The sequence below is a fragment of the Anser anser genome, assembly GCF_964211835.1.
Source record: "Anser anser genome assembly, chromosome: 5".
Lineage (NCBI taxonomy): Eukaryota > Metazoa > Chordata > Aves > Anseriformes > Anatidae > Anser > Anser anser.
In genome coordinates, this window is record NC_139725.1 from 47831742 (window position 1) to 47853217 (window position 21476).

Consider the following 21476-nt stretch of genomic DNA (forward strand, 5'->3'; position numbering starts at 1 on the left):
TGCACATCATTAGAGAGGTGGTGGAACAAGTACAATTGCAAACATCTGCTACTATGGTACAGTGATGCTGTAAGCTGATCCGCAATCATTGTGACTGTCAGGACTTCAAGTTTATCTTAAGGTCATGCTGTTTGATTGTGGATAAAAAACCCTGGGATTTCATGTTATCATATATACCTATAACACCATTTTGATTATTTGGTAAATTTCTTATATGAAGGGAGAAACTATATGAAGACAGGTAAATATCCAAAGCTGTTTTCTTTGTGTGTGTTTTTTTTTTTTTTTATTACTTAAGAAATATTGATCATAGAATATCCTGAGTTGGAAGGGATCCACAAGGATCGTTGAGTCCAGCTCCTGGCTCTACACAGGTCTACCCAGATATTCAGACCATATGACTAAAAGCATAGTCCAAATGCTTCTTAAACTCTGGCAGGCTTGGTGCTGTGACAGGTTCCTGGGGAGCCTGTTCCAGTGCATGACCACCCCCTTGGTGAAGAACCTTTTTGTGATATTCAGCCTGAACTTCCCCTGTCGCAGCTTGACTCCATTCCCTCGGGTCCTGTCACTGGTTACCAAAGAGAATAGATCAGCATCTGCCCCTCCACTCCCCCTTGTTAGGAAGCTGTATGGCCATGATGAGGTCTCCCCTCAGCCTCGTCTTTTCCAGGCTGAACAGGCCAAGTAACCTCAGCTGCTCCTTGTATGTCTTCCCCTCTAGGCCCTTCACTGTCTTTGTAACCCTTCTCTGGAAAAAATGATCATTTATATCACATGATGTTTCCAGTACTGATACACAGACCTTTGCAGATGGGAGAAAAATAGTACTGTAATAGTACAATACAATGAAAAAATTGTACTGTTACTAGGTATGGCTATTTAAGTTCATAAAGAATATGAACAGACACCCTTCTTTAAACTCATTATTTATTTTTTCTTATTTATTTTTCCTTTTACTATCAGTATCAGAAGGTAACTGGTTTAAAGTTGATAATCTCTATATTTTTTAGCCTGGCAGATTGTGTGAGGTGCTAGAACAACATCTTTTTCTAATATATAAATAAGACTTAACCACTAATTACAGAAGTTGGTTGTACAAATAAGCCACCTCTGCCTAAGACCTAAAATGTTCTCAAGCACCGAACTATCACTGTAGTCAGAGAAACTATGTACCTACTTCCCTTTAGGGATCAGGTTCTTCATTTTGTTTGGACAGACTTCAGTTAGTGTAAATTGGAATTGCTTTGTTGCCTTCAGAAGGGTGATAACAATTCATGCCAGCTCAAAATGCGGTGCTTAATCTCAGGATTGATGGAGAAAGGTGGGGAGAAAAAAAAAAAAAAAACACTCCATATCAACTTTAAAAAAAAAAAAGCCTCTGGTCTTAAAACAAGGAAGTGGAAACTTTAATGCAAGTTATAAATAGGGCCATTAATTTGATATACAATGCTCTGGCAGCATACTCCATTAAGTATCCATATTTACTTAGCTGCTACTATGCTACCAACATGACATAGCAAAGTTACTATGTAAAACCTTTCCATCAAACCATATTAGTTATGTGTTTCAGACTTGATTAAAATGCACAAAGCTGTATAATAAAGTTTCTAGATCTGTCAAGTGCCCACTTGATATCGTAATACCTTGTAAGTAAGGTTGAAGAAATTTCTTATGTCTGATTCTGAATCTACTTGGTCTATGTGAATTTAAGCTTGACTAAAATAGTATTAAATTTGAATTCTACTTTAGGTTGAAAAACAGGAAAACTGTGAGGAAAAAAATGTGGAATTAATAAGAAAATATTGCTACAGCACAAATAAAAAAGTACACATGAAATATTAGTCCATAGTGTAGTGAAAAAGAGGAAAAAAAGAAAAAAATCAAATGATAGGGTTAGGTGATTGTATAATGAAGATAAATTGAGTTTCAGTTTCAGAGGGCAAGGGCTGAGTGCACCCTTTCCACCATTGTGATCAAAAAGACAGACACGGAACATAAGACTAGCAAGAACCTCCAAGGTCAGTGAATCCAATTCCCATAAAAGCAGGCAATTATTTCATAGTGCCTTATACATGTAATTCATAATGTCACATCACACTAGCTACAGATGGCTTGGGACAGGGCCTTGTTTTCACTATTCGTTTCTATTGGAAGATGGTTTAGACGTTTATTTCTTTTGTGACTAGAAACAACTTCTAATTACTACCCAAAAGATATTAATTTCACTTCCTCCTAAAAATTTCTAGGTCATCAGAGTTACACTAGTTCCCACTCTGTTCAGTCAACGGGACACAAGAGTCTATGTCATGGAATATTGATGTAAAATTGTATACTCGGTGTAGAGACAATCAGGTTAGATTCTGCAGTGGTCCCTTCTGGCCTGTTTTCAATTTTTCCTTTGATGAGCTCAGTAGCGGTGATTGTAGAGAATGAAGACTTGAAATAGCAGAGTTGTGATAACTCAGTTTCCCTCCACCTCACTAAGAATTTTATAAAATCTTATTTGCTGTTTTTTTTGTTTGTTTTGATACTCATTATTTCTCTTGGTCAGCTTTTATTCATTGAATTCTCATGAAGAAAAGGCCATTCTCCAGTTTAAGATGCTTCCTATGTTTCTAGGGAAGAGTGAGTTGTCCAACAGAAAATATCATAGAATCATTTAGGATAGAAAACACCTCTAAGATTATCTAGTCCAACCTTCAGCCTACCTCTGCCAAGTCTACAATTAAACCATGTCACTATAGCACTACATCTACACATTTTTTGAATATCTCCATGGATGGTGACCCACTTCCCTGGGAAGCCTGTTCTAATAATTCACAACCCTCTCAGTGAAAAATTTTTCCTAATATCCAACCTAAACCTCTCTTGTGCAACTTAAGGCTGTTTCCTCTTACCTTATCATTTAGTGCTGGGGAGAAGAGACTGATCCCCACCTTGCTATAGCCTCCTTTAAGGTAACTGTAGAGCATAAGGTCTCCCCTGAGCCTCCTTTTCTCTAGGCTAAACAATACCAGCTCCCTCAGCAACTACTCATAAGACTTGTCCTCTAGACCCTTCACCAGCTTCATTGCCCTTCTCTGGACACCCTCCAGCATCTCAATGTCCTTCTTGTAGTGAGAGAACAAAACTGAACACATTATTTAAGGTGTGGCCTCACCATATCCTAGGATGGAGGGTCAATCACTCCCCTAGTCCTGCTGGCCACACTATTTCTGATACAAGCCAGGATGCTTTGCTCATATTTAGCTAGCTATCAACCAGGTCCCTTTTCGCAGGGCAGCTTTCCAGCCACTTTTCCCCCAGCCTGTAGTGTTGCATGGCATTTTACCCCAAGTGCAGGACTTGGCATTTAGCCTTGCTGAACCTCATACATTTGGCCTCAGTCCATCAATCCAGCCCGTCCAGATCCCTCTGTAGAGCCTTCCTACCCTTGGAGAGTAGGAAGGAATCTTGTCTTGATGCTTCTTAGAATCTTAGAATCATTAAGGTTGGAAAAGATCTCTAAGATCATCTAGTCCAACTTTTAACCTAGTACTAAAGTTCACCACTAAACCATGCTATTAAGTTCGAAATCTACACATTTCTTGAAGACCTCCAGGGCTAGTGACTCAACCACTTCCCTGGGTAGCCTATACCAATGCTGCACAACCCTTTCAGTAAAGAAATTTCTTCTAATAAATTTCTCCTAATTCTTCCTGAGTCTTTACCTTTTATGTAGTTAAGTATACCAGAGGGTTTCAAATAGTAACATGCATTAAAAATAACATTCACAGAAACATATCACAGAAGATACATAGTTAAAAGCAGAAGTATTTTCACAATAAGGAATTAGATGTACATAATTTGCTTAACTTTCTGTAGTAGTAACCTTACTTCTTTAATTCATCCAGAGACTAGAGGAGAGTTCTGGTTTGTTGCAATTTGTGAAAGTAATTAAGATAACTATTGATGAAAGATTAGCATGTCCTGATTAGCAGTAAGTTTGCTTATATGAAATTCAACACCCTGGGTATGTTACCTATACCTCAGAAGAAGAAATTAGTTTCATTATTTCTCCTTCATAAAGGAGAAAGCTATCTAGAAGATATTGTACTTGTAAAGGTCTTTTGTGATACGTTTGCAGTTACATAATTGGTGATTTTACACTGAACATTTCTTTACCAACTGTTCTGTATCAACTCGGTCTAGCCATTATAGGATTTTGTTTCCATAACCACACTCTATACTTCATACCAGTTCTGACCTTTGTTGACAATAAGACCGTGCTGTTGCAGACCTTTGGAAAGATTTGATGGCAAAATGTCAAAACCAAATGGATTGTACCATGCAACGACTGAGAGAAACCCCAGTTCCCTTTCTATACCTTTTTCTCCTTTTTGCTTTCTTCTTGCAAGTTCTCCCAAACCACTAATCAATTTCCCAGTCCTTACATGTTTCATCCAAGACAAATGGAAAGGGAGGAAAATATAATTTCTTATACAAAATGACCACTGAAACATTTTTCAGTGAACCATCAAAACAGTTTACATCCAGTGTTTCAGGACACCATGATTTATGCAATATTTCAAAACCTGTCTCCAGAGATGTTTGCTCTTCACACTCAGTATCCCTTAAGGATACAGTGAAGTCATTGAATTCATTGCCAGACTTCAACTATTTCAAACCCCACAAAACGCTACAAAACAAGCAATTTTTCTCTCTTTTAATTGCCTCTCCAGTTTAGACATCCCGAATATTTAAAATCTCTTTGTTCCTATGCAGAAGAATGAATCTGGAGATCCAAAGAAAAGCACATAACATCTATATTTTTCCACCTAACCCACTAGCAAGAATAATAAAAAGTTAAGTTCACAGCTTTAGGTACCAAAAAAAAAACATTTTAAAGTGGAGCACCAAGCTTTGAGTTTTGTTTGTTTGTTTTTGTTTTTTTAATGCATATTGGTAAATTGGCAAATTTTATCAGGTGTGTTCAAAGAATCTCAGTGATCTAGAAATCACTCCAAACAAGTTGCCATTCCTTGAGTGTTATCTCACTCTTTGGTATGTAACAATCGAACTAATAGAAAGCTTTATTCAATCTCAGTGAAATTTATCTCAGCTTGGAATTAGTTTTTGATCATAATTCCTGCTTGGATAAATCAATAGGAAGCTAGTGAGCATTGTGTCCATTCCAAAAAGTTTTTAAATGCTGTGTTCCTACTCTATAATAGTCTATTTCATATCCATATAATCTGTGCTACAGAGTCAATTAATTCCAGTCTGGCTAATGAAGGTATTTTCTGAACACTTCAGAGCTGTCAAACAAACAGTACATTTCAATAGTTATGCTGAAAATACTTCTTGAATGCTCAAGGGTCTGGGAAATAGATGAAAATTACAGAAGAAACAAATAATGGCATAAAAACTAAAAATGGGAGTTAAAGTAGTAAATTGCCTGTATATCTTTTGTATCTGGAGATTAGTGTTCCAGTTCTGCATTAGGACCCATAGTGAAAATAATTTTTGTGGCTTCAATCTGATCCCTGGGGTGCAGTTTATCCACATTACAGATTTCACTGTACCATTAAGAATGGCATCTATTTTTCTCCTAAAGAAAGGTGTGGAACAGGAATAATGGGACACTTCACAGACCGATTGATGTATGTTGGCAGAGCGATGTGTGAAGGTTGTAGGCCTGTAATAGCCATAAGATTAAGTATGGATTAAGGTGCACTTAAAGGAGCTATTGAGAACTCTGTAAGACCTCTGTCTGAACAACAGTGCTAATATTCAGACCTTAGCTTCATGAACACCACTTTTATCAGTATAGCAATTAACAATAATAAATTAATGTATATCTGAAGACCAGGAGCCTATGGTACTTTATCTCCTACAAGACTGGGTGCTGCAAATCATAAAAAGACTACACTTTTCACTGATCCTGATCTAGAAGTGCAATAAAAGTGAAAGTGGGCTACATTTTAGAAATATTGCAACAATAATAATATTAAACTAGTACAATTGTAGGGTTTATTCAGTATTTGTTCCAGAAGCTGTACAAAGGTAAGGCTCATACGTGAGAACTATCTTGATTTATCACAGTTAATAATCCCAAGGATTTTTAGGGGTGTACTCTTGATCGATGTTTTTTACATCACAAAGCATGTTGTTGGAGCATATTTTTCCTTTGTTCTCTTTTGGCGTTTATTTCAAGTTTAATCTTCTTGTACTAGCTTCTTCTCTCCCGTGGGCTGTTTGTATTGTTCTTCAGATATTCATTCACAGTGCTGTCCTTTACAATTAGTTCAACTTTCACTGCATCTGAGATCTTCTAAATGACAGAGTCGATCCACTTGTGAATGTAACTGTAGAAATTCCCAGAGGCTGAATTTTTTAAAACAGCTGTCTCCAAGATGGTCTCTCATATGTCATGGGTACCATGTTTCCCACAAGATCTTCTGACATTGCTTGCACCTCAAGCATTAATAATAATAATAATAACAACAACAACAAAATGTTACATCCTGAAGCTTGGAACAAGAGCAACCTCATGGTATTGTCAGTGGTGTTGTCACCTACTCACTTTCATGGGGCAGTAAATTCTGGGTCCTTCTGCTCCTGAAGGATTTCTTGGAGTCTGCAGAAAATCTCTTGCTGGTCAAAGCAGTAACAATGAAGCACTGAATGTTCCAAAGGCCAGGAATGTACCTTAGATCAGCTAGAAAATTATGACTGGCTGACTGTGGTACAAAAGGAAACAGTGAGTTGGAGCAAGTTTCTGTTACTGTGATGTCCCATTTGGAAATTATGTACCAGTTAGCATGCAGAAGACTCTAACTAGATTACAACTGCAAACAGAATCGTAGAATCATAGATACTTGCAGAAACCTTAATTTTTTCACATTCTTGCAAGGTAAAGCATATCCTATACAATGGATTCCATACACAATTTTTTTTTCTACCAAAAAGCATCATTTTGACATCACCTCCCACTTGCAGGGGAAAAGAGCATTGGTATTTTTACAATTTGACTGCAAATTCTGTGTGAAACACTGATTCTATATAAAGTAATCTGCTTCTGATATTGGCTTCAATAGGGCCAACAGTTTGTTCTCTGAAACCTGGAACTTGTTACCATAACAGTTAAGCTGGAGCATTGGCTAAAGGTTAATCTGGGAGGAAGCTTTCTTGTATTCCACCTCACCCACCATTCTGAATCATGACTAGTTTCAATATGGAAAGGTTGCAAAGAATTAATCTTACTTCCTTTTGTCAGGCAAACAAGATATAAGGCAAGAGCAACAGCACTGTAATGGGCTTGTAACAGAGATGACAAGAGGAAGAGATGGGAGGAAGTATGAAAGAGGAGGAAGGGGGACTATTGATCTCCAAGTCTTGCATGTACTGATATTTGAGGAGTTTGGCCATCAGCAACAAAAGTTGATCTTTCCCACGTCCTTTGACTTCTACAACTAACATGGTCTTCCTACTTGAAAAGAAAAATGAAAGCAATTTATTTGAGAAAATGAAATGATTTATTGAGCAATTCTGTGAAAGGATTTTTTTTTATGCTCTTAAAACTAAAATATTCTCCATAAACTTCTGTACTCTAAAACAAACATCTGAAAAAGAGAAAAGGTCGTTAAAATGAAACATTTTCCTTGGCAGAAAGGCTTCGCACTGAGCATGCTTCTGCTATAATACCAGCTCTGAAATGTTTTGCATGAAGTCAAGAAAAAGCCTAATCTTCCAGTCATTGGTATTTTGCTTATGCATTCAGCATACGTTATTCTTGTTTCTATCATTATTATAGAATGTGGTTTAAAAACTAGCTTTGTCTTTGTTCAGTGACAATGGCTTGAACAACTTAGAGATTGAAAATGTATTTTCCTCCCTTATTTGAAATTCAAAGACACAATCTTTCCTACAATGAGAGATTTCAAATGGTATTTGAAAGAAATATGGAAAAATACAATAATAAAAATACCATACTGTATTTTTTGTACATACTCTGGTTGTTCCTGATTCATCTCTACAAAATACAATGTAATCTTAGGGTAACATGACTTTTTCTCTACACATAAAATACAGCAGAAGATATGAAAGGGCAAATATGTAGATCCTCTTTTTGCCAATCTCAAGCTGATGTATGTGCTCTCATGAAAATCAGAGGAGGCTTATGGACTTGACGTTAAATCCAGGGAAACTTCATGGGCTTTGACAGATCTCAGCTTCATTCCATCCTGAAACAGACCTATGGCAATTTTACTTCTAGGGCCAAATTCATCTTTAGTATAGATTTATTGAGATCAGTGATCTTTTATGTGGGATGAATTACATAACTAGGACCTCATGTTATTCCACAGGGAATTTGGTACTTTTGAATATCAAGTTGTTTCCATCATTCTCACATTAATAAGTAAGAATGCAAAGTTGTTTTTTTTGTTTGGTGTTCCTCTCCTTCTCCCTGCTCCTCCCTCCTCCTCTCCCTCCCCCCTCCCCCTTAGTTTAATATTAGTTTAATATCTTGTATTTGTCTGAAGCAGAGGAATCAGAAAAACATAGAATTTAGCTCCTGCATCGTTAAATAAAACTATATCAGAATGGCTCATCTGTGGGAGGGTTTTTCTCTAATGATGCCAGTAGGATGCAGTCAGTTTACTGTGCTGTGCATGGATGTGAGCTGGAACACTGTACTGTCTAACTGTGAGAAAAGCTATTTCCCAATGTAACTTGAGTGAAATCAGGTTTAGGCAATTATGGGTAGCTCAGAAGAAAGTCTATTATTGTAACATTTCAAGTGACTTTTGCAGTGTTATGGAATCTAGTTAGTTACAGATGCACTCCAGTCAAATACTGACATACTTCAGTGCTTATACTGACTGCTGCTCCTAACTTATTATAGTTTGTCCTTGAGATATTACTTAAGCAGAATCACTGCATGTATTGGAAGTGATAAGCATTAGGGTTGTATTTCTCAGGTCAACATCTACAGAGAATTTTTTTAAGGTAATTAAATTTTTTTTCAAATTAATTTTGAAAGATTAGAATCCAGAATAAATTAATATTACTTATACTATTTTTCCTATATATTTCTGTAAGTTTTCTGGAAAAAAAAAAAAAGGAAAAAGAAAAAAAGATGCTTAGATGGTACTAAACAGAATTAATGAGAGAAAATAAACTTATAGGTTAGGACTTACTTTTTTATTATTTTTCCTTTTGTAGATTCTAACCAACAGTATGGCCAGTTGCATAAAAAAGAAATTCCTGTTATCACAGACATCTGTGCTGCTAAGGTTACTTGTCTTTACTGCTGCAATGCTTCATCAGAAATAATTTTAAGAAAGGAAAATTTAAGAGCATCTGCAGGTTTTTATAGTCTCTCTGTTATTGATTCTATGAAAAAAAAAAAAAACAATCTGCTCAATTTTACAATTGTTTTAATATTCTCCAAGCTCAGTGTAGCTACATGGACTATTGAATTCACTCTCAGGCTCCAGAATATGTCCTAACATGTCTTGCATCTACATATAAAGATGTGTCTGTGCCTGTGCAGACATGACTGCATGTAGCAGTCCTCAAGGTGACATCTACTACCACAGATTTGCATCCCACTATTACACTTCCTTGTTCAGCATCCAGAGCAGAGGTTGTTATTCTAGTGCTAATTAACTACTTCTCCTTCCCTCCCTATTGCCACAGCAAATGTCAGTCCATCTAGATAGCCTTTTTAAAAGAAAAGGAATCAAATACGTACAAATATCTGCAAAACATTTCAAATATGACCCAGCTCAGAGGTTGGGGGGGGGAGGGGCTCCAAATTTTTGAAGAAAATGGGTTTAGTTGGTGTGAAATTGTGCTGTCTGCCAGCATTTTCACTCATTGCTTGTAACAGACTGAGGTGGAAGGGGCAGGCAGATTAAGGAGGAGAGGGGAGTGCTGTTCACAAGTCATTTACTTCACTGCCTTTAAGAAGAGGAATGGCAGTGACTACTGACTGACTGGCTTTCATGTGATTAGGGAAGTCTCCTACTCAGGATGCAACTCTTGGTTATGGGCTTTCATATGAACTGAAGAAGCTCCTGTCCAGAATATAAACCTTGATTACTTTTTATGTCCACCTGGCATGACATAAAATCTGCTTCGAGGCCATCTTAGCATAGAGCAAACTGTGTGATGCAAAGGGAAATTTAATACACTTGAGAATTGTAACTCGGGAGTTGTGAGAGAATTGATCGGGAGTTGTGTAGTACGGCCATGTAGTCACAGTAAGCATCTTTCTGAAGAAAGAGGAAAGGTATTTATATGGTCTAGTTTCTGACATGCAAATTCAGGTGTGTATGTCAAGAGCAATGGAGCTAAATAGATCAGATGCAAAAAGGTTAACTCAGTACCTAGCATAGCAGATAGGTTTCAGAGTGTTATTCAAGATGGAGTCTTCTCAAGTTTTCTCTCAGCAAAATTCCCTGATTTTACAGTGATCTTTCACAGTCTCTTCCTTTTGTCATCTTTCCAGCTGTGCTCTTTCTCCTTCAAAGAGCATTGCCAGCCCACTGCAGCTGTAATGCCATGTGCATCCCTGCTCGTACTATTTGTAAAGGTAGTCCTCTTTCTTTCATATGCTTTAAAAATGTAAAATGTGATAGGGTGTATGTAATATTCATAGGATGAAAGAAAATTTTAAAAAAGAATTTCTGAGTATATGTCAGTGAATTGCCAACAAAAATAAAGAAAGTTATAGCATTAAATTAAAAAAAAAAAAAAGGAAAGAAAGAAATCACATCTGTCCAAGGACACCACTATATCAAGGAAGAATAATTTACTTTGTCCTACCTCAGGGTTAAATGCTCACTGTTGCTTGGGAAAGCTTGTGTTTCTTTTGTGCTGTGTATGTCTGTGAATGTTTTATGAATCTAATTGAGCTTAGGAATCAAGTTTCTTAGACAGACACAGTTTATTCAGAAGAATAAAGATACAGCAGAAAGTTATTGATTTTTGAGGAAACTACGCCTTGTGAAAAATTAACTAGACATTCCTTCCAAATCAATACAATTACCCTTGCTGTTTCAGGACTTCTTAATCTGATCCATAGAACGTTTCCAGTGCAAAATAGTCTGTACAGTCATTTCTTTCATAAAAGCTGATTTCTGCTGTCTTCTTTATCTAAATTCATATTTCCTACAAGTGTGGGGGTGCATGAATGCATGTCTCTGCATAGAGTACTGGTGTTCATGAGAAACAGAGAGGCTGTTCTTCCATGTTTAACAAATTTAGAGGTATGACAAATGCAAAAATCTTTGTCATAAAGGCCAAGTCTCCTTCTCCTGGAAGAATTGAAAAAAACAAAATTTATACTTCTTCATGATACTTAAAAGCTGATTTTGAGGAAGCAATAGTAGGAGATTGAAAGTCTGTTCTGTCTCAATTTCCAGGGATGTCTCTCTTGAAACCATCACTAAAGCTAGCAGCTACAGGTACAAAATCCTGGTATGATTTGTGATATCCAACACAGAAACATGATGCAGTTACTTATCCACTAAAGAAATTTCAGTTAGTAACTGACAGCTATACAACTTTCAGTGAGAGAAGGGAGTTGCTTTATAGATATTGAGCAATTATTTCCTTGCTGTTCATGAACATTGTTCTATAACTGCTCTACTGTTTCAAAATGACATTTTTAAAATTACATTTATTTGAGTTTACCTCACAGTCATTCTATGTTAGCTTTCCTGAACTTTGAGAAAGCATGAAATTTGTTGGCTGTGAAATAACTTAATCACGTCAACAAGAGTAAATTTTCTACGAGAAAGCTTTGCTGATATTCCTTCTTGTTTAATATCTTAATATCTTCCGTGACTGTGCAGCAGTGGTTTTACACATCCTCATTTCCTGCACTTTTTGAGCTATATCCCTGTCAGATCTCATGAAGCAAACAAAATTACACCTTCTTAGATTATAAACCTCTAAAGACAGTCAGGTTCATTCATGAGATCTGATGGATATTTCTGGAACAGATCTTCTCCCATCTATTGTGGGAGACGTCGAACCTGAGAAGACACATTTTTACCTTAGGTGACTTCTTGGGCATTTAAAATTTCTGCAGAACTTTTGATAGGTTGGTAGTGTAGGAGTGCTGCTGTTTAAACACAACACCTCCTTGATTAATTAAACACCTATATTCAAAAAGCATTTTCAGTCTGTTGAATTATTTTGTACCTTCTTAATTTTCTGCGTAGATTAAATGGGTTAGCAAGAGCTAAACCATTTGACTTATGAATGGCTGAGTGTGCCTGTTGGGTATAATTTATAGAGTGCTCTGGAATCCATATGGAAAAAAAAAGTGCTAAATTAAATGGAATCATTGTAATTATAAACAATAAGATTTATAGATCTAAAAGATTCTGTTGTGTCTGTGTGTTTGATAAGTCCCTAAACTACTATACAAAATAAACTACCCTGTGATATGGGAATATAGGTCTTGGCTTGGAAAGGCCAGAAAGATTCCAGTAGAGTGCAGATAATCTGTAAAGGTCAGATCTTCCTGGAGTAGCGGGTCATATGTCAGGAATTAAGAAAGAGTCTTAACCTGTCTGGAGAACTTTTACTGTATATAAATAATGTATATGTCTGTGTGTATGTGTATATATTGTAAGTGGACTACTAAAAAAGAAAAAGGTAAAGTATATATACATTTTTTATATATATATTTTTATATTTATTTATATTATATATATATATACATATATAAAAAGCAGATGATTTATGGAACACCAGAAATGGTCTGCACCAGAAATATAAAATGGAAAATGCTATAGTTCAGAAGCAATTTACAGCCTTTCCAAAATTAAAAGCCATGTAAATAAGTCAACAAACACATAAATAAGATGGTACACCCTCTTTTCAAATGGAATCAGAGATTTCAGGTAAGGAAGACTAATGTTTTAATACCAACTGATCTGAGATGCAGTTACTGGGGGGCTTTTGTTTTTTCCTTTTTTTTTTTTTACAAAAAAAAAAGTGGTTTTTCTTTTTTTTTTAACAGTTGTTTTACTGTAAAATGGCAACTGAAATTTCCAGTCTGAATGGAGGATCCAGCTGATGTTTTGTTTTAAATTAACTTTAGCTCTTTCTTGAAATTACCCCAGGGTTTACAGAATTTGAACTGCTCAACACAGATAAGAAAGATCAATTCAGTATCGGCTTCCCCAGGTTTCCTGCCATAATACACACACTTTCATTATTGAAAGTGTGGATCTTTGATAATGATTCTACAGTCATTCAAATATAATAACTGATTAAAAAAAAAATATTTGGGATATCAATGTTTCCAGATCATAAAGATATATTGAAAAAACAAGTTTGAATTTAATTCTCATCATAGGATTGAGGATTTTTTAATTGTTTTTGCACATTGCATTTTAAATAAGAAAGCTTATGAAACAATCATCCAATATTGAAAAAAAAAATATTTGTTTAATAAACTGATGAGTTTGAAAATTTGAGTGACATCATGTTTTCCACAGAATAAGTCTTGACACTTCTTTGTCCTGGTCTTTCTGATTTGCTAAATCATACTTCACAAGCAGGCAGTCTGTGAAGTATACTGACTACAGTCAGGAACAGAGAACCACAATTACAAAAAGGAATGGACTCTTGTACCTTTACAGCATGCCTACATGAAGAGACTTCTGAGCTGGCTGTCCATACATCGACTATGAAGCTTGAAGATAACAAAACAGCATTACTGCATTCAGCTTCAGCTGCAACAGAAGACATTCAGAAGTTATACACTTTTCTGTGCACTTCTCTGTGTTTTGCCCATAACTAATAGAACTGTTGAAGAACAAAATGATGGGATGGGATGGGATGGGATGGGATGGGATGGGATGGGATGGGATGGGATGGGATGGGATGGGATGGGATGGGATGGGATAGAAGAGAAGAGGAGAAAAGAGAAGAGAAGAGAAGAGAAGAGAAGAGAAGAGAAGAGAAGAGAAGAGAAGAGAAGAGAAGAGAAGAGAAGAGAAGAGAAGAGAAGAGAAGAGAAGAGAAGAGAAGAGAAGAGAAGAGAAGAGTTCAGTTGGAAGGGACCTACAAAGATCATCAAGCCCAACTGCCTGACCACTTCAGGGATAACCAAAAGTTAAAGCATATTAATGGCATTATACAAATGACTGTTGAACACTTACTGGCATGAGACATCAACCACTTCACTAGGAAGCCTGTTCCAACGTTTGACCAGCTTCACAGTAAAGAAATTTTTGCTAATATGTAGTCTGAACCTTGCCTGGTGCAGTTCTGTGCCACTTCTTTATGTCAAACAAACAAACAGACAAACAAAAAGGACAGCTTAAGTTAAAAGCTAAACTTGATCCAATGATGCTATAAAGACAATCATAAAAAATGCAATTTATAGCAAAGGAGAAAGTGGAGGATAGGAAGAAAAAAAAAAAAGTACAATAAGGTGGAAAAAACAAAGCACTAAAGATGTTGTTGATTATTAACCCCAAAGAAAAGTTGAGAAAAAGAATTTCTACATTGTACATTAGGTGTACTAAATGGAAATGCTGAAATTGTTGAAAATGATGCAGAGCTGGCAGATGTGTTTGATAAATATGTCTGCAATACACAGAAAAACATAGCATATTTTTCTTACATGTAAGTACATGTAAGAAGAAATGTATTTCAGCTTACTCGAAACTGAAGTGTTTTAGCAGCTGCTAAGCATAAGCACCAGGCACTGCTTTAAAAGATTTCACAGTGATGCTAATTTTTAATATTCTTGAGTTATTTGAAATATTTCAGAGCAATAGAACAATGTTACAGATGTGCCAGGATGAAGGAAATACAAGCAGCATAGCCAGGATATTTACAGTCTGGTTAGCATGACAACCTGGCATCTGGACAGAATAATGGAAGAGGTAATTCTGTAATGAGTTAATAAAGAATGAGAGGATAGGGATATGATTAATGCCAGTCAAAATACTTTTGTGGAAAATAAACCTTGTCAGACAAACCTGATTTAATTCTTTTATGGGATTACATGTTTAACAGATAAGACACTGTTGTAGACTAAGTATATTTAGAATTTTGTGAGACTTTTGACTTAATATGACATTCAAATTTTTTAAAATTACTTTTATAATAAAGCACATGTTAAGTGGAACAAAAGGTAGCTGTCAATGAGGACTCATCAATGATTAAGAATGTTTTCAGAGGAGCTAGTATTCAATCTGACACTATTCAATATTTTTTTATCCATGATCCAGAAATAAATATGAAAATGCTGCTGGAAAATATATATATATATATATTAGGTGACAGATGAAAAGATTGGAAAATAATGGTGAGGGACAGGTTTACACTAGAGAGGTATATCACTGAGCAGCATAGGGTTATTAGGACAGCAAAGCTGTGCACCTCTAACAAGGGATTCCCGACAGCACCACATTCTCTACTGCTACATAAGGGTTGTTTTAGAATCCTTGATACTAAAGGGCTATATGGGCAGTACTGGAAAATATCTCAAACTGAAATGTTGCTATTACCAAAAAGCTCCTGACATTCTTCAACAGAAAAGCAAAGGTGGTGAATGACAATTTTGGAAGAGTTTTGCTGTCAGTGTTTCTTAACAGATACTCAAAAATGAATGACAATGTACAAGAGTCTCAAAATTTTACTAAAGACCAAAAGTGTAAAGAGTTGAATGTGTGTAAATTCTCAAAAATAATTATAAGAGAGCAGAATAGTCAAAATGTACATTCAGCAAGATAGAAAAGAATTAAGAGCCAGTGACTGTAAAATAAAAATAGAAGAATTCAAAGGAGAACCAAAAAGGGCATTAGCCATTTCTACTGAAAAAGAAAGAATGGCTACTCCATCTCTTATTTATATCAAAACTGGTAAGATTTGACAGGAGAAGTCCTGTAGTTTACTAGACCACCTATTCGACTAAATGTAACACAGCCTTTGCGGGGGGGGGGGGATGTGGATTTTGCAGCAGTTATTAGTTATTGTGGCTTTTTCAGATTTTATTTTAACTAACTGCTTATATATGAAAAGATCTATTAACTATATCCTTCTATGGTCTGTATTTTATATTTATCTGTACATCTTCAGTCATCTTGTCAACTAAAATATTATCATTTGCAGTGCAACAGTTTATCCTGGTATGTCTTACCAATATGCTTGTACTTTTATTTTTTTTTCCCAACTCAGAGCATGTCATTAATGTCGTGTTTTGCATGTTGCTCAATTACCACCTAAACTTTGGACAAGCAAACTTAAATCCTTCCATGTTACTCAGATATGCACCAATATTAGGGTCTCTGTTCAATGCAGACATATATTTTGTGTTAGTTTTCAAATAAACAGTCTGAAAAATTAGGGTAAAAATATTTACCTTCAGGAAAAATAAAACCTCACCAAATGGACTAACCAATCTGTTGAAGTTATGTGCAGAAAAGAAAGATCAGTGAAGAGTAACATCCAAAGCCTACAGCCTTGACCAACTGTTTATTTAAAACGTGTTTTCTCCCCTCACCCATCCACTTTCAAATAAATATGTATGCGTCAAATTATCTAATTATCTAACTAGTTCTTAGCCTAGCTAAGAGATCTCGCAAATGCATCCAGATACTGAAAAGTCAGCTTAGAATTTTATTGTATCTGGTAGTTGCTACAGCAGCTCTCAATCCAAACTCATTTCTAGAGTCAAATCTTCTTTTTATGTATTTTTATTTTCATTTTCTTATTCATCAAAGGAATTAACTTGAAAGTAAATGAAATGTTTTTTAGGATACAAACTCTTGACTCAAACATAAAAGAAGTTTACACAAAATATTCCTGAAGAATGATCTCCAATAACAGACATAAAAGGACACAGCCAGAAACATATGAACTAAGTTTGGAATTAAAATGTACATTAAGTTGTATCAAACCCAGACTTCAAATTTTCCAAAATAAAACATAATTAGCACTTCCTTCTAATTTTTTTTTCTATATATATTAATCCTATTTTAGTCTGTAAATCTTTTTAAAGGAAAATAATGTTTCAGTGGTTTGGTTGATGAATTTTATTTTTTTTTACAGGTAGGAAAAGAAGGTAAGAAAAGTGTTGTTTAGGCACATTTACTCTAGCAAACATTCCTTTTTAGTGGTTAAAATACAAGCAGGGGAAATTGCATTGAAATTATAGACATATAAATACGTTAATAAATGGAACAGAATGTACTTGTACAATGGCAGTTGTAATCCTTTGCGCTTCTGTAGCACTTCCATCTTGAAATCTCCATTAACTAAGACTGGACGCCATCCAGAAGTGCACTTAAACAAGTATTTGACTGGAGGCATTAGACCAATTGTATTGCACATCTATTTAGGTGTTTAGCTGGAGGAGGGACAGAGTAATCATCATTTCAGAATAACAAATTGGGCAAGCCTGTTACGGATGCTGCTGCCCAGTTTTACTTCAGGACAATTCTGATGATTTCAGTGGAGATTTGGACTAGAAACAGATTACAAGCACAATAACAGTATCACAAACAAAGCAGGGGTACTTCTCAGGTGCCCCAGGCAGCAACCAGAAACATGCAGTGCTGCCCAAGATGCTACCTAGACCGAAAGAAAATGAGGTCAATAACAGGAAACTGTTTTAAATCCCATTTGAAGTTAAGGCATTAGACTTAGAGGTTTTCAGAGGTGTCACTCTTCACAAGATTCACAACACAAAAGACTCTCCTGCCCTTCACCATTTCTTTTCTCTTTCAGAGCAACTTGTCTAGAGGAAATGATACTCAGCTGAGAAATGAGTGACACAGATTAACTCCTCTCCCAGGATCCAAGAGAACTCCATCTTTAATTCACATCTACCCACTCTTCCCACTGTGTACTTGACTTTTCTGCAACCAATCCGAATGCTGCTAAGTCAGGTAGTCTGCAGGATTCCCTCTTAATAATATCCTTTAAATGAAGTGCTAATATTAAAAAAAAAAAAATCAGTCTAAAATACAGGCAAAGGAAGCAGTAAGTTGCTATTCTTCAGGTCATGATGCTGGAAGTGAAGATTGTTAACAATCGTTGGATAAAAACAAAAACAATGCAGAGAATCATCATAGTCTTTCTGAAGCTGTCATGTTTTGTATTTGTTTGTTTTTCCTAGAAGATAATTCTCCTTTCTCTGATACGAAAGGCTTCAAATTTCCTTTAGTGGAGCTTTTTTGTCTGCTTTTTCATTTCCTGACAGAAGCAGGAAGACAGATAATAAACTGTAGTGTATCTCCAAGAGTAGGTGTTTAGCCACCCAGAGGTCCCTATGGTCAGTGAGGACAGAATTACTTCCATGGGTTGCTTTACTTAACAAAAATAAAAATATCTATGAAAATCACTGTTTCGTGAACCTGCATCACCTGAGCACTACTAGAGTAAGAGTCTTTGAACAGCAGTCTGGGCCTACACCCTTCAGCTCCTGATGCTTTTTCAGAACACCCCTATCCCACTTGTCAGTAAAGAAAATTATGTCCATGTGGCCCCCTTATACATATTATCATGAACTTGTGCATACTGTAAGAATACACAGCCCTCTAAAGCATTATCTGTTGTTATCTGCTGCTGAAGAGAAGCTAGAGAAGCTGTAGTAAGTTTTATATTCCCTACAGTACCAGGAAGCCTAGCAGTTATAAAAAGGTCAGCAGCAAACTCCTGAAAGGGTTGTTTACTGCTGTCTAGATACCCATTGAGAGTTTTATTTTGATAGGTCTGTAAGCAAATTAAATGCATCTATTTGCATATTGTTACAAAAGTGTAAACCCTTTATAGTGTCTAATAAAAATTTACACAATAGCATAAACTTGATACATATCCAGTGCTTGTATAATTGAGAGATGCTAGACAAACTACACTCACAATATCAATTTCTTTCATTATTTACAATTTTGAGTAACACCATTGGTCACAAACATATGTTGTTGTAAAACATTCAATTACATTCTCCCATCCCACACACTTCTAGATCTAAATCTCAATGCAATTCAGCTGGTCTATCATTTGTGATGTTTGTCAAGTCAAACACAGGGAGAAGGATACATTTGCAAGTGACCTGTAAGCAGAAGAAATGCCATGGACTTTTCTGACCTTCTTGAGGTAATTTTGTTATTTATCATGGCAGCAAAATTGATTTCTGAAGAAATAAATGTAATGTCAAAATTATGCTATAATGAAAGCTTAACAACTGGAGCTGCAAACGAACCATGGAAGTAGAAGTATTAAAACTGGAGGTGCAGACTGTCATACATTTTATGTTCGATTCAATTAGGACATATATATTGATCCAGAACAATTGGATAACCAACATCCAAAAAAATAAAAGTTAAAAACAGATCATTATGTATCCATAGATTTTTGTATTGGCAGTGAACATAAATCTTCTTTGGGAGAAAGAAAGGAGAAGGGAAAAAGTCAGGTATATTTATAGGTGATAGGTAATAACAGAAGGAAATTGCCCCCGTAAAAAAAGAGAAAAACAGAACAGGAGAAAAGCTTTGCCAGTAAATTGATGGCAATGATCAATATAACCCCCTAAAACTATTTAAAATTATTATAAGGCTTCTACCTCCAACTTTAAAATTAGCTAGTACTAGTTTGTATTGGTAGCACAAGTGGCACTAAGCACTGAATGAGGCATTTCATGAATGTAGATGTAAACTGAAGTTTGGAGCTTAGTCTTACAGCAAGGCAGTAGATATTGCTATCTGTTGAGCAGTCTTTCAGCTGGTTATAATGTTTTTAGCCCTTGTTTTGCAATAAAAGCTCTCTCCACTTCCTTGTGCTTGCTCTTCTTATCTGTAAAAAGGTGATAATGATACATTCCTTATGACTTAGTGCTATGACAATTTACTGAAAGGCACTCAAAGTGATTCATGCTATAAAGATGTCAAATAAACAAAGACTATGATTCAGACTCAAAATGACAGATTTAACTTTCCAGAATACTAGATTTTTTGGTGTTAAATAAATTTGTCATGAACACCTGTTATGATGTTGTGTTTGCAGAATTGGAATCCTGCAAGAAAATCTGTATTCCTACTTTCTGGCAATGTACCTCTGTGATGTCTGGGAAAGTGCTGCATGAACCTAACTGCAGCTGCTGTTGCAGTAAAATGATTTAAAATGGGCCACTTGTTCTTGCTGGGAGATCTAATGTTCCAGATTGGGTCCTCTTTCATTTCTGAGCCAAAAGGAAACCTCATTTGTGTTTTGCTTGTATAAGATCTTTCTGAAACTATAAGCTGTTTGTTTCTTATCAATCCAAAACTGTAGATCTAAGCTACCTAAACTGAGTGTCTGTGATTAGAAACAAAGAAAATCTAATTGCTGGGTATTTCTAATGTATTCATTACTGTGACATCAAGGCTGCATCTCAGTGATAAGAGAATTAATTTTAAAATTTTCAATGTATTGCCGACTTTTTTTACATTCTCTTTGGAGCTTTCTCACAAATAAAAGTTAAAAATCTCTAGCTGTAAAAGAACGAAGAGGTCAGTTCTGTTCCTTTCCAAATTAGTGTTGTTACCACCTGCTGAATTACTGTTATTCACAAAGCTACCTTAACTGCCCTGAATGTGGTTTCAATTACTTTGTATGTTACAAATGTCAAGGGAAAGCAAAAAGGGCATGCATTTTTGAACAAATGACCAAACCTCCCTTACTAATGTAATTTTTGAATCCAGACTTTGAGAGCATTCAGCTGTACTTATGAAGTTCTCCAGGACGGTTGCTTATTAGTTTTCAGGCTTCAGCTGTCTTCCTGCTTTTACATTCCTCTGTGAATGCCATGCCATCTATACATCTAGAAAGGAGAGGTGACTTGAATTAATCAGCTATCAATATGCAAGTACTGGCTGAGACCTGTGTGAAGGTAATAGGGCCACATTTTATGTTAGCAAAAAATGGTTTTAATGTCTGATTGCTTTTCAGGAACTAAAGTGATAAAGCTTGATAGTGTACTTCTTCCATGTGGAGAATGGAGTAGAAAAGGTGAACATTAAAATACTTTCAGAATGTCAAGCCATTAAACCTAAAAGAAATAGAAAGAGGTATTGTGGGTGATCAATAGATTCATAAACATTTCTGGGGAACCATATGTGATAATTCTTATATTCTTCTAATGTTTTATTGCAATCCAGCCTTCTTTTTTCAGGAGTTAGTTTGGCACTTTCTTATATTGCTATATTTCACAGAATCACAGAATCGTCTAGGTTGGAAGAGACCTCTAAGATCACTGAGTCCAACCTCTGTCCTAACACTAACAAGTCCTACACTAAACCATATCACTAAGGGCTACATCTAAACATCTTTTAAAGATCTCCAGGGATGGCGACTCAACCACCTCCCTGGGCAGTCCATTCCAATGCCTAACAACCCTTTCAGTAAAGTTCTTCCTAACATCCAACCTAAACCTCCCCTGGCGCAACTTTAGCCCATTCCCCCTCGTC

The 21476-nt window shown here is 35.9% G+C and overlaps 1 protein-coding gene across 2 annotated transcripts in view; it reads right to left on the reverse strand.

The window, feature by feature from the left end:
• Positions 1-5858: 5858 nt before the first annotated feature.
• The window catches only part of LOC310900994 (uncharacterized protein), a 382517-nt gene continuing 366899 nt past the window's right edge, over positions 5859-21476 (reverse strand). The window contains exons 6-9 of one of the 2 annotated variants that reach the window (XR_014585508.1): positions 19711-20830; positions 14175-14294; positions 13645-13745; positions 5859-7471 (exon numbers count right to left, since the gene is read on the reverse strand). The gene's annotated coding sequence lies outside the window, so the exon portion shown is untranslated. The remainder of the gene's footprint in view (positions 7472-13644; positions 13746-14174; positions 14295-19710; positions 20831-21476) is intronic. The other variant, XR_014585509.1, reaches the window with a different exon arrangement.